Below are 13481 nucleotides of genomic sequence, written 5' to 3'. Positions count from 1 at the left end.
CACCGAGGACTTGGGGTCTCAGATCTTGCCACCTCCACTTAGGATGGGGGACACCTTGACATTGATTATTTGTTGATTTGACTATTTATGTTCAATGTTCGATGTTCCAATTCAATTCAATGTTCAACTATTTACTCTTTTACATCTTTTCATGACTAGCATTTTAAGTACCATATGTATACTATACACAAACCCCCCGGTCCCCCGCCACCATTCCCCTGTCGTCCCCCAACTATCCCCAAATTAAGGCCTCTCTATCGTCTCATCCCGAAAACTTGTCCCCCTGTTCCACCAACCCCCCATCCCCCAAGGAGGTGTAACTATGATATTTTAAATTCATAGTTAAAACTCAATTAAAAATAATAGTTCAAAAGGAATTTAAATAATTATTTGTTTAACCTTACAAGTACCAATAGAATATATAATTAATAAATTGAAGCTTGCTTTCAAATTTTATTCTAAAGTTCTAGATATAAAACATTTTTAATTAATGCTACAATTTTTACTTATGGTAGAATACCCATTTGATACAATAGTCATTTGACAAACAATTAGACAATAGCTAACACCAAGATCTATAAACACCAAATAATAATTGGATTTAAACATAACTTATTTGTATAACTATGAGGTGAAAAACACATTAATGAAATAATATAGCTGATGATAAACATAAGGATAGTTGTCACACTTCAAATTTTTACATTGAAATTTTTTGGATCAATAAAATTAGAGATGTAAATATTGATCATTATATTATACATCTACTTTTTAATATCACATTAATTTACTTTTTGTGGACTAATGTATTTAATCTTAAATAAGACAAGACATCATAAAAACATTCTACATAAATTTAAGAACACAAATCATTTATGAGTCCTAAATAACATCTAATATTGAAGTAACCATTTGAAATTAATTTAAGTTTGAGAAGAACAAGTAATCAAAATAGTACCAACGTTGTATAACAAAGAATGACCAGAATTTTTAGACATTGGATTAGAGCATTAATATTGTAATAAAAGAATCTTTAGCAAGTTAGTGGAAGGCATGTAAGTAGTAGAATAGCCTAGTTTCTTCATAATTTCTCCCAATGTGGAGAGTGTCATTAGTAATATTACACACATTTTAGCCATTTATATTTTGATGTTGATTGTTATAGACACGGCTTGTTGGGAGTGCACGATAGGGTTCCAGCAGTTTGTGTGAGTGTAGGTACAGGTGTTCCTTTGAAAACTTTGAAATTCTAGGGAGAGTTGTAGTTGGGAAGTGCTTTTCCTCTACTAGATGAAGCGAAGTATGCCCCATTCAAAAATGTGTCCATCACAGACTTCCACAGATAGCTATTTCCATCAGAGCTCTCACGCCATGTCACTTGCTTCTTGTACTCCTCGTTGGGGGCCATAAAGCAGTTGCCTTCACTTCTGATAATGGGGCTTGCACTGCCCCCAATTGCATATATTCCCCATGCTTTGTAGTTGTTATTTGCAACATGCACATACCCATGTCTGCACCTGCACAATACCAATTATCAATTACCACTGACGTGTGATTAAGTCAGAATGCGGACAATTTGTAGGTGGCAGAAAAGAGCTTTTTGAGAGCAGTGAATGTATAAAATTTGTGTTTACCTTGACATGTGCCGAATTAAGCCAGGTCCAAAGTGGTTGAATACAACCATGACTAATGTTCTTATTAGCTGTGTAATCGTCGTTGTGTCCCAAAAGCATCACCTGTCGTATTTCATTGCACAGTCAAGATTTACCTTGAATTTATATAGTAAATGAATTGACTATTTAACACTTTTAATCTAGGAATCAAACCTTAAAGCCTTAGTATGTGATGTTTAAGGCATCCAAAAATGAGTTCGTATTCCTTGCAATTTAGTCTTCTTACTTACCTTGTCATGGTAAGAGAAGCGGTTGTTAGAAACAGTAACTGCGGTGGAAGCAAGTGTGATGTCTATAAGCCCATTTGTGCAAGTGGATAGGTTGTTATGGTCGATCCAAATGTCTCTGGAAGAAATGACTGAGATTGCATCTCCATCTTGAGTATCTATGGTCTCATGGCTCAAGGACTGTGAGAGGAGAACAACTCTAGCAACACTTGGCTTGTAGTCGTGGATGTTTAGACTATGGATGATAATGTTGCTGACATTTGAAAGGTGTATGCAAGGACCATTGCTGATGTGAACAATCAAGCCCCTTGCGTCGATAGTCTTTGTTAGTTTTTTTAGCTTTGGACAGCTGTTTGTCCATTTTCTATTATCTAGCAAGTAATTGTTTTGCTAACTAATTGGTTAGACTAGAAACAAATACTTGTTAATTAATTTACCACTTTTGGAAACAACTAGAACTGACTTGGTTAGGGTTGTTAAGTTGTTTTAATCTCAACCGTCAATTGTAAATCAATCTCGGCTGTTGGTTTACCAATAGGAGTAGTATAAAAGGATGTCAAGGGGGCAATTGGAGACCATAAAGTTTGGCGAAATGTTTGTAGTGTTAGCAAACAGTCTTGCAATGTTAGCAAGAGCATAGTGTTAGTGTGGGGATAGCAGTGGAGAATATCAATGGGAGAAATTAAAAGGTTGTCAGAATTCTGACAGTAAGAGGAATGAAATTTTGTATCTCTTGATTTGCTGAAGTTTAATATAATTTCTCATCTATATAATTGGTTTTCCCTTAGGGGTTTTCCAAGGGACAATTTGTCCAAAAATATTGTGTTCATTGTGTTGCGCATTTCTTTCCGTATTTTATAAGTGAAGTTGCAGTTGTGTTATTTTTTGATATTAGCTGGGAATTTATTTTCAGCAGTTTAATAATCATTTATGATAGGAGATTAATAATTAATGACTGCAATAGTTAAATTTTTCACATGGTATCAGAGCATTGTTCAGGGTAGAAGAGTTTTGCCCTAGGAGAGAAATTTTGATCTCTTTAGATTTATTATTGCTTTAAACCCTTGAGATGGCGTTAGCTAGTTTGAGAGATCAGGATAGATTGGATGGTGCCTCAAATTTTGGTGTCTGGAAGGCTAGAATTTCTTTATTGTTGGAACATAATGGTATCAAAGATTATGCTACCAGTGTTGTACCTATACCAACGGATGCAACACAGCTCGCAGCATATAGGAAGGATTATGCCAAAGCAAGGAGGATTATCCTTGATGGTGTCAAGGATCATATTGTTCCACATATCACTGAGCTAGATATGGTGAAGAAGATGTGGGATGCCATTCTGAATCTATACCAGAATGCTACCACCATTAGGAAGTTGATTGTCAGAGAGAAGCTAAAGAATACCCAAATGAATCAGGGAGAAGATGTCAAAAGTTACCTCACTAGACTTAGGCTTGTCAAGGATGAATTAGCAACTGTTGGAGATAGCCCTAGTGATAGCTAGTGAGAATAGCCCTAAATGGGTTTACTAAAAAATGGAGTGTGTTTGTTCAAGTTGTCAGTGGACGATATACTTTACCGAGTTGGGATCGACTATGGACTGATTTTACTTAGGAGGAGTTTAGACTAAGTCTTGTCAATGGGGCCAACAAGAGTTAGAAAAATGAGGTGGAACAAGAGAACGTTGCCCTAGCAGGTAAAGGGAAAGAAAAGAAGGGATCTAGCAAAGGATCAAATTCACAAAGTGAAAAGAAGAAGAGGGACCTTTCTAAGGTCAAGTGCTTTGGATGTCACGAGTTTGGCCACTATGTCAGTGATTGACCAAAGAGGAAGAAGGGTAAGAAGCAGGTGGAAGCTTCAACAAGTGTGAAAGAACTCTCTAGTAGAATGGAAGATGAGTTTGCACTCATAGCTTGTATGGTTAGCTCAACCTCACAGTGTGTATGGTATATAGATAGTGGGGCATCATTTCATATGACAAGAGTTAGAGAGTACTTCTCCAGTTACAAGGAGGAGGACACCAACATCCAGATTTCTATGGGAAACTTGTCCAAACTCAACCCTGTTGGGAAAGGGACTGTTCAGTTTCAGAGGGAGAATGGAAAGATAATTCCACTTCATGATGTGTTATATGTGCCAGGCTTAGGTATGAATTTGATTTATGTATCTGTTCTTCAAGATAGGGGGTATAATGTACTCTTTAGAGGGACAAATGTGTTGATTAAGCACAAGGATTGGAAATCACCCATAACTATTGGAGTTAGGAATGGTCACCTTTATAGATTGCAGTTTGATACTCCTAAGGCACTTATCAGAAACAATAATCCTAGAGATCTTGGAGAGCTATGGCATAGGAGGATGGGCCATATTCATCATGGAGCACTTAGATTTCTTCGTGAGATGGTGACAGGTGTTCCAGAGGTGAGCACAGAGCATGACAATGTATGTAAGGGATGTGTGTTGGGGAAGTTTGTGAAAGCATCTTTTCCAAGGAGTGACACTAGATCTAAGGGTGTTCTTGATCTAGTACATTCAGATGTTTGTGGACCGATGTCGACGAACTCTCTCAGAGGATATGAGTACTATGTTACTTTTATTGATGATTTCTCTAGAAAGACCTGAATATACTTCTTGAAGACTAAGGACGAGGTTTTTAGTCGATTCCAAGAGTTTAAGGCTCTTGTGGACAATTCGACAGGAAAGAAGATAAAGGTTCTTCAATCAAACAATGGAGGCGAGTACAAAGGAAACATCTTCCAGGAGTTCTGTACCAGAGAAGGAATCAAGAGAGAATGGTCTCTTCCTTACAATCCACAGCAGAATGGAGTTGCTGAGAGGAAGAACCATTCTATATCGAAGGTAGCAAGAGCTATGCTACATGAACAGGACATGCCCCATTACTTATGGGCAGAGGCATGTAATACAACATTTTACATTCAAAATAGAGTTCCACACAAGGTGCTAGGGAAGATGACACCAGAGGAGGCTTTCACAGTGAAGAAGCTAGATGTTAATCACTTTAGGATATTCAAGAGTTTGGCATATTGCCATATTACTAGAGATATACGTACAAAGTTAGATCAAACTACAGAGAGGGGGTACTTTGTTGGGTACAGTGAGACCTCAAAGGCATATAGGATTTTCAATTCAGGGACTAAAAGAATTATTGTCAGACGGGATGTCAAGTTCATGGAGGACAAGGCATTGAGGAGATCCAAAGATTTTTCAGTAGATGATCAGAGTGAGCAGCCAACAAAAGCTCCAAGACCAAGTCAAGAGCAACAAAGCTCAAGTACAGTTACCACTACAAGTGTAGACTCAGTTAGTGAAGATTCACAGAGTATGGAGCAATAGGTGCAACAAGAAATGCATCTAGAAGACTTAGAGGTTGACATTTCATCCTCTATAGTTGGTAGCGGGAACCAAGTAGTTCTAGATACACAAAGGGATACTTAGGAGTTTTTGGGAGCTCTTAGGAAGAGTACTAGATAGTGAAGACAACCAGCCAAGTTAAATGACTATGTGGCATTAGTTAGTCAGTTGGTAGATAGTGAGCCTTCTAGCTATAAAGAAGCTGCAAAATATCAGGTATAATGAGATGCTATGGTTGAGGAATATTCTTCAATAATGCAGAATGATGTGCGGGAGGTAGTACCTAGACCAACAGGTAGGGCTATAGTTGGATCATGCTGGATCTACAAGATAAAGCACGGTGCAGACGGTAGCATCAAGAAATACAAGGCGAGGTTCGTGGTAAAGGGGTTCTCTTAGAAGGAGGGAATAGACTATGAGGATACATTTGCTCCTGTTGCCAGGTATACTTCTATATGAGTTGTAATCTCACTTGCAGCATAGATGGGATGGAAAATCCAACAAATGGATGTCAAGACAACATTCCTTAATGGTGAGTTGAAGGAGGAGGTATACATAGAACAACCAAAAGGCTTTGTAGCACACAGCAAAGAGACCCACATCTGCAGATTAAAGAAAGCATTGTACGAAATCAAGCAGGCTCCTAGAGCGTTGTATGAGTGCATTGATACATACTTGCAAAAAATGGGCTTTGTGAAGAGTGAAGCAGATGGTTACCTCTATTACTAGATGGTTGGGGGTGAGATTCTCATTCTTGTTCTTTATGTGGATGACCTATTTCTTACAGGTTCACTAGGGCTCATAGTGGATTGCAAGAGGAACCTTGCAGAAGAGTTTGAGATGAAGGATTTAGGACTTATGCACTACTTTCTAGGCATGGAAGTGTGACAGACAGATGGGGAGATTTTCCTTGGTCAAGGGAAATATTGCATTGAAATCTTGAAGAAATTTGGGATGGAGGATTGCAAAGCCATGTCTAAACCCATGATCATGAATTGGAGGAAGGTAGATACATCTAAGGAGAAGGATGTAGATCCCACTTTATATAGATAGATGATTGGTTCGCTTAAGTATATGGTCAAAACTAGGCCAGATATAGCATTTTTAGTAAACTCTCTTAGTCAATTCATGGTTGAACCAAAGAGAATGCATTGCATAGCAGCTAAGCATGTGCGACGTTACTTGCATGGTACAGTCAAGTATGGGATCAGATATGTTCGAGGTGAAGGTATCAGGTTGATAGGCTATACTAATGCAGATTGGGTAGAAAGTACAATAGACAAAAGGAGCACTTCAAGGTGTTGTTTTAGCTTGGGATCAGGAGTTGTATCTTGGTTCAGCAGGAAGAAAAAGTTTGTGGCTCTAAGTTCACCAGAAGCAAAATACATAGTAGCTAGCATGGCAACATGTGAAGCTATATGGCTTTGGAAGTTGTTAATAGCCTTGTTTGGTCAGAAGGTTGAGACTACTGTGATACATTGTGATAATTAGAGTTGCATTAAGTTGTCTGAGAATGCAGTGTTTCATGATAGGTCTAAACATATAGATATCAAATATCACTTCATCAGAGATTGTGTACAAAGGGCAGTTGTTCAGCTACAATACATACCTACAGAGGAGCAGGTAGCAGACATTTTGACTAAGGCATTGGGGAAGGAAAAATTTATCTTTTTCAGAGACAAGTTAGGTGTCTTGCAGAACAACTTCATTGCTAAGGGGGAGTGTTAGTTTTGTTAGCATTGGATAGCTATTTGTCCATTTTCTATTGTTTAGCAAGTAATTGTTTTGCTAACTAATTGGTTGGATTAGAAACAAATATTTGTTAATTAATTTACCACTTTTGGAAACAACTATAAATCGACTTGGTTAGGGTTGTTAAGTTGTTTTAATCTCAACCATCGATTGTAAATCAATCTCGGCCGTTGGTTTACCAATAGGAGTAGTATAAAAGGAGGTCAAGGGGGCATTTGGAGAACATGAAGTTTGGAGAAATGTTTGCAGTGTTAGCAAATAGTCTTGTAGTGTTAGCAAGAGCACAGTGTTAGTGTGGGGATAGTAGTGGGGAATATCAGTGGGAGAAATTAGGAGGTTGCCAAAATTCTGCTAGTAAGGGGCAAGGAATTTTGTATCTCTTGATTTGCTGAAGTTTAATATAATTTCTCATCTGTAGAACTGGTTTTCCCTTAGGGGTTTCTCCAGGGACAATTTTTCCAAAAATATTGTGTTCATTGTGTTGCACATTTCTTTCCGTATTTTATAAATGAAGTTGCAGTTGTGTTATTTTTCGATATTAGCTGGAACTTTATTTTTAGCAGTTTAATAATCGTTTATGATAGGAGATTAATAATCAGTGACTGCAATAGTTAAATTTTTCACATGGTATCATAGCATTATTAAGGGTAGAAGATTTTTGCCCTAGGAAATAAATTTTGATCTCTTTAGATTTATTATTTCTTTAAACGCTTGAGATGGCTTCAGTTGGTTTGATAGATCAGGATAGATTGGATGGTGCCTCAAATTTTGGTGTCTAGAAGGCCATAATTTCTTTATTGTTGGAAGAGAATGGTATTAAGGATTATGCTACCAGTGTTGTACCTATACCAACGGATGCAACACAGCTTGCAACATATAGGAAGGATGATGCCAAAGCGAGGAGGATTATCCTTGATGGTGTCAAGGATCATATTGTTCCACATATCGCAGAGCTAGATATGACGAAGAAGATGTGGGACATCATTCTGAATCTATACCAGAATGCTACCACCAATAGGAAGTTGATTCTCAGAAAGAAGCTAAAGAATACCCGAATGAATCAGGGAGAAGATGTCACAAGTTACCTTACTAGACTCAAACTTGTCAAGGATGAGTTAGCAGCTATTGGAGATAGCCGTAGTGATGACGAGCTAGTGAGAATAGCCCTAAATGGGTTTACTAAACAATAGAGTGTCTTTGTTCAAGTTGTCAGTGGACGAGATACTTTACCAAGTTGGGATTGACTATGGACTGATTTCACTTAGGAGGAGTTTAGACTAAGTCTTGTCAATGGGGCCAACAAGAGTCAGAAAAATGAGGTAGAACAAGAGAACGTTGCCCTAGCGGGTAAAGGGAAAGCAAAGAAGGGATGTAGCAAAGGATCAAATTCACAAAGTTGAAATAAGAAGAAGGACCTTTCTAAAGTCAAGTGCTTTGGATGTCACGAGTTTGGCCACTATGTTAGTGATTGCCCAAAGAGGAAGAAGGGTAAGAAGCAGGTGGTAGCTTCAGCAAGTGCGGAAGAACTCTCCAGTAGAATGGAAGATGAGTTTGCACTCATAGCTTGTATGGTTAGCTCAACCTCACAGTGTGTTTGGTATATAGATAGTGGGGCATCATTTCATATGAAAGGAGTTAGAGAGTACTTCTCTAGTTACAAGGAGGAGGACACCAACATCCAGATTTCTATGGGAAACTTGTCCAAACTCAACCCTGTTGGGAAAGGGACTGTTCAGTTTAGGAGGGAGAATGGAAAGATAATTCTACTTCATGATGTGTTATATGTGCCAGGCTTAGGTATGAATTTGATTTATGTATCTGTTCTTCAGGATAGGGGGTATAATTTACTCTTTAGAGGGACAAATGTGTTGATTAAGCACAATGATTTGAAATCACCCATAACTATTGGAGTTAGGAGTGGTCACCTTTATAGATTGCAGTTTGATACTCCTAAGGCACTTATGTGCAATAGTAATCCTAGAGATCTTGGAGAGCTATGGCATAGGAGGATGTGCCATATTCATCATGGAGCACTTAGATTGCTTCATGAGATGGTGACAGGTGTTCCAGAGGTGAGCACAGAGCATGACGATGTATGTAAGGGATGTGTGTTGGGGAAGTTTGCGAAAGCATCTTTTCCAAGGAGTGACACCAAATCTAAGGGTGTTCTTGATCTAGAACATTCCAATGTTTGTGGACCGATGTTGATGAAATCTCTTAGAGGATATGAGTACTATGTTACTTTTATTGATGATTTCTCTAGAAAGACCTGGATATACTTCTTGAAGACTAAGGATGAGGTTTTCAGTCGATTCCAAGAGTTTAAGGCTATTGTGGAGAATTCGATAGGAAAGAAGATAAAGGTTTTTCGGTCAAAAAATGGAGGCGAGTACAAAGGAAACATCTTCCAGGAGTTTTGTACCAGAGAAGGAATCAAGAGAGAATGGATTGTTCCTTACAATCCACAGCAGAATGGAGTTGCTGAGAGGAAGAACCGTTCTATATCGGAGGCAACAAGAGCTATGCTACATGACCAGGACATGCCCCATTACTTATGGGCAAAGGCATGTAATAAAATAGTCTCCATTCAAAATAGAGTTCCACACAAGGTGCTAGGAAAGATGACACTAGAGGAGGCATTCACAGGGAAGAAGCCAGAGGTTAGTCACTTTAGGATATTTGGGAGTTTGGCATATTGCAATATTCCTTGAGATACACGTACAAAGTTAGATCAGACTTGAGAGAGGGGGTACTTTTTTGAGTACAGTGAGACCTCAAAGGCATATAGGACTTTCATTCTAAGGACTAAAAGAATTATTGTCAGACAGGATGTCAAGTTCATGGACAAGTCATTCAGGAGATCCAGAGGTTTTCCAATAGATGATCAGAGTGAGCAGCCAACAGAAGCTCCAAGACAGGGTCAAGAGCAACAAAGCTCAAGTACAGTATCCACTACGAGTGTAGACTCAGTTAGTGAAGATTCACAGAGTATGGAGCAACAGGTGCAACAAGAAATGCATCTAGAAGACTTAGAGGTTGACATTTCATCCTCTACAGTTGGCAGCGAGAACCAAGTAGTTCTAGATAGACAAAGGGATACTCAGGAGTTTGTGGGAGCTCCTAGGAAGAGTACTAGACAGTGAAGACAACCAACCAAATTCAATGACTATGTGGCATTAGTTAGTCAGTTGGTAGATAGTGAGCTTTCTAGCTATTAGGAAGCTGCATAACATCAGGTATGGTGAGATATTATGGTTGAGGAATATTCTTCAATAATGCAAAATGATGTGTGGGAGGTAGTACCTAGACCAATAGATAGGGTTGTAGTTGGATCATGCTAGATCTACAAGATGAAGCACGGTGCAGATGGTAGCATCGAGAAATACAAGGCGAGGTTCATGGCAAAGGGGTTATCTCAGAAGGAGGGAATAGACTATGAGGAGACATTTGCTCTTGTTGCCAGGTATACTTCTATACGAGCTGTAATCTCACTTGCAGCATAGATGGGATGGAAAATCGATCAAATGGATGTCAAGACAACATTCATTAATGGTGAGTTAAAGGAGGAGGTATACATAGAACAACTAGAAGGCTTTGTAGCACACAATAAAGATACCCATGTGTGCAAATTAAAGAAAGCATTGTACGGACTTAAGCAGGCTCCTAGAGCGTGGTATGGGCGCATTGATACATACTTGCAGAAAATGGGCTTTGTGAAGAGTCAAGCAGATGCTAACGTCTATTACTTGATGGTTGGGGGTGAGATTCTCATTCTTGTTCTTTATGTGGATGACCTATTTCTTACAGGTTCACTAGGGCTCATAGTGGATTGCAAGAGGAACCTTGCAGAAGAGTTCGAGATGAAGGATTTAGGACTTATGCACTACTTTCTAAGCATGTAAGTGTGGCAGACAGATGGGAAGATTTTCCTTGGTCAAGGGAAATATTGCATTGAAATCTTGAAGAAATTTGGGATGGAGGATTGAAAAGCCATGTCTACACCCATGATCATGAATTGGAGCAAGGTAGATACATCTAAGGAGAAGGATGTAGATCCCACTTTATATAGATAGTTGATTGGTTCGCTTATGTATTTGGTCAACAGTAGGCCAGATATAGCATTTGCAGTAAACTCTCTTAGTCAGTTCATGGTTGAACCAAAGAGAATGCATTGGATAGCAGCTAAGAATGTGCTACGTTACTTGCATTGTACATTCGAGTATGGGATCAGATATGTTCGAGGTGAAGGTATCATGTTGATAGGCTATACTGATGCAGATTGGGTAGGAAGTACAATAGACAAAAGGAGCACTTTAGAGTGTTGTTTTAGCTTGGGATCAGGAGTTGTATCTTGGTTCAGTAGGAAGTAGAAGTCTGTGGCTCTAAGTTCAGCAGAAGCAGAATACATAGCAGCTAGCATGGTGACATGTGAAGCTATATGGCTTCGAAAGTTGTTAGTAGCCTTGTTTGGTCAGAAGATTGAGACTAATGTGATACATTGTGATAATCAAAGTTGCATTAAGTTGTCTGAGAATCCAGTGTTTCATGATAGGTCTAAACATATAGATATCAGATATCACTTCATCAGAGATTGTGTACAAAGGGGAGTTGTTAAGCTACAATACATACCTATAGAGGAGTAGGTAGTAGACATTCTGACTAAGGCATTGGGGAAGGCAAAATTTATCTTCTTCAGAGATAAGTTAGTTGTCTTGCAGAACAACTTCCTCACTAAGAGAGAGTGTTAGTTTTGTTAGCTTTGGATAGCTGTTTGTCCATTTGCTATTATTCAGCAAGTAATTTTTTTGCTAACTAATTGGTTAGATTAAAAACAAATATTTGTTAATTAATTGACCACTTTTGGAAACAACTAGAAACAGACTTGGTTAGGGTTGTTAAGTTGTTTTAATCTCAACCGTCGATTGTAAATCAATCTCGACCATTGGTTTACTAATAGGAGTAGTATAAAAGGAGGTCAGTAGGGCATTTGGAGAACATGAAGTTTGGAGAAACGTTTGCAATGTTAGCAAACAGTCTTACAGTGTTAGCAAGAGTGCAGTGTTAGTGTGGGGATAGCAGTGGGGAATATTAGTGGGAGAAATTAGGAGGTTGTCAAAATTCTACCAGTAAGAGGCAAGGAATTTTGTATCTCTTGATTTGCTGAAGTTTAATATAATTTCTCATCTGTAGAACTGGTTTTCCCTTAGGGGTTTTTCCAGGGACAATTTGTCAAAAAATATTGTGTTCATTGTGTTGCGCATTTCTTTCCATATTTTATAAGTGAAGTTTCAATTGTGTTATTTTTCAATATTAGCTGAGAATTTATTTTCAACAATTTAATAATCGTTTATAATAGGAGATTAATAATCAGTGACTACAATAGTTAAATTTTTCACAGTCTTGTGGCTAGCGATGAATAGGGGCATCTGGAGCTTTATCTTTATATCACTGGCAAAGACTATCCACAAAGGACCGTCGTGCGTAACTCTGTATCTCAGAGTCTCGAGTTGGGGACTCAGAGCATTGTCATCTGGACTGGTGACTGTGTACATCTCTCCTCCTTTGCCTCCCTTGAGTGCACTTCCAAAGCCCACGCCACAATTTGCGAGTTTCATTCTGCTCTATGCCCAGCTTGCATCTCTTCTCCAGTAGTTATCAATAGGGTTGTAGGATGTTGAAGAAGACAACGAAACCCAAAGAAAAGCTAAAAGGAAGTGCATCCACCTTGCAGTAGCTATAATTGCAAACTATGTACTTATAAAGCTCTTCTTCCACTTTGCTTTGTATTTATAGAGCTCACCACACACGATAGAATACCTAGCATCTAGCCACCTCTCTTTTTAAGTATTTAATAGTATTGAACAGTTTTGTATGTATTCCGTTCAATCGTTGCTTCAAAATAGAAATACACGTGACTAGCTAAATAAGCCTTAGTCCAACCATCTGTGTTGCTTCCAAACAGAGGATTGGCTATGTAAGAAATACAAATTAAAAAATTTAAACTCAAACTCACAACCCTAACCCTAAAAACTTCGGTCGACACTTAAAAGTTGCTCGGCACATGAAGGTGTCGAGTGCCAGTTTTACTTGGCACTTGATGGTGCCGAGTGGCAGGTTGCTTGGCACTTGAAGAAAAGTGCTCGGCACAGGAAGGTGCCAAGTGCCAGAATTACTTGGCACAAGAAGGTGCCGAGTGACAGGCAACAGGTGCCGAGTGAACTCGGCACAAAGAGTAGCTCGACACTTGCACAAGAAATGCTCGGCACCAATGGATGCTGAGTGATCTCGGCTCCAACTGAGAAAGAAGATGCCGAGTGTTCTATATCAAACTTAAGAAATATAACTTAGGAAATATTTCAATGTGAATGCTTTCACCATTAAAACCAGAAAGCCAAAGCTTTAACCTTTCAACCAAACTTGTCAAATGCAATGAATAGAAGATGAAGAACAATAGATT

General features: G+C 38.7%; 1 pseudogene; it reads right to left on the bottom strand.

The window, feature by feature from the left end:
- Window positions 1-1249: 1249 nt before the first annotated feature.
- On the bottom strand, window positions 1250-12744 carry LOC149559160 (pectate lyase 1-like; annotated as a pseudogene).
- Between the last annotated feature and the right edge of the window lie 737 nt (window positions 12745-13481).

This window comes from Cupressus sempervirens, chromosome 5, assembly GCF_028749045.1.
Source record: "Cupressus sempervirens isolate cs-2001-9-10 chromosome 5, ASM2874904v1, whole genome shotgun sequence".
Lineage (NCBI taxonomy): Eukaryota > Viridiplantae > Streptophyta > Pinopsida > Cupressales > Cupressaceae > Cupressus > Cupressus sempervirens.
This window is presented reverse-complemented; position numbering and strand designations above follow the sequence as displayed.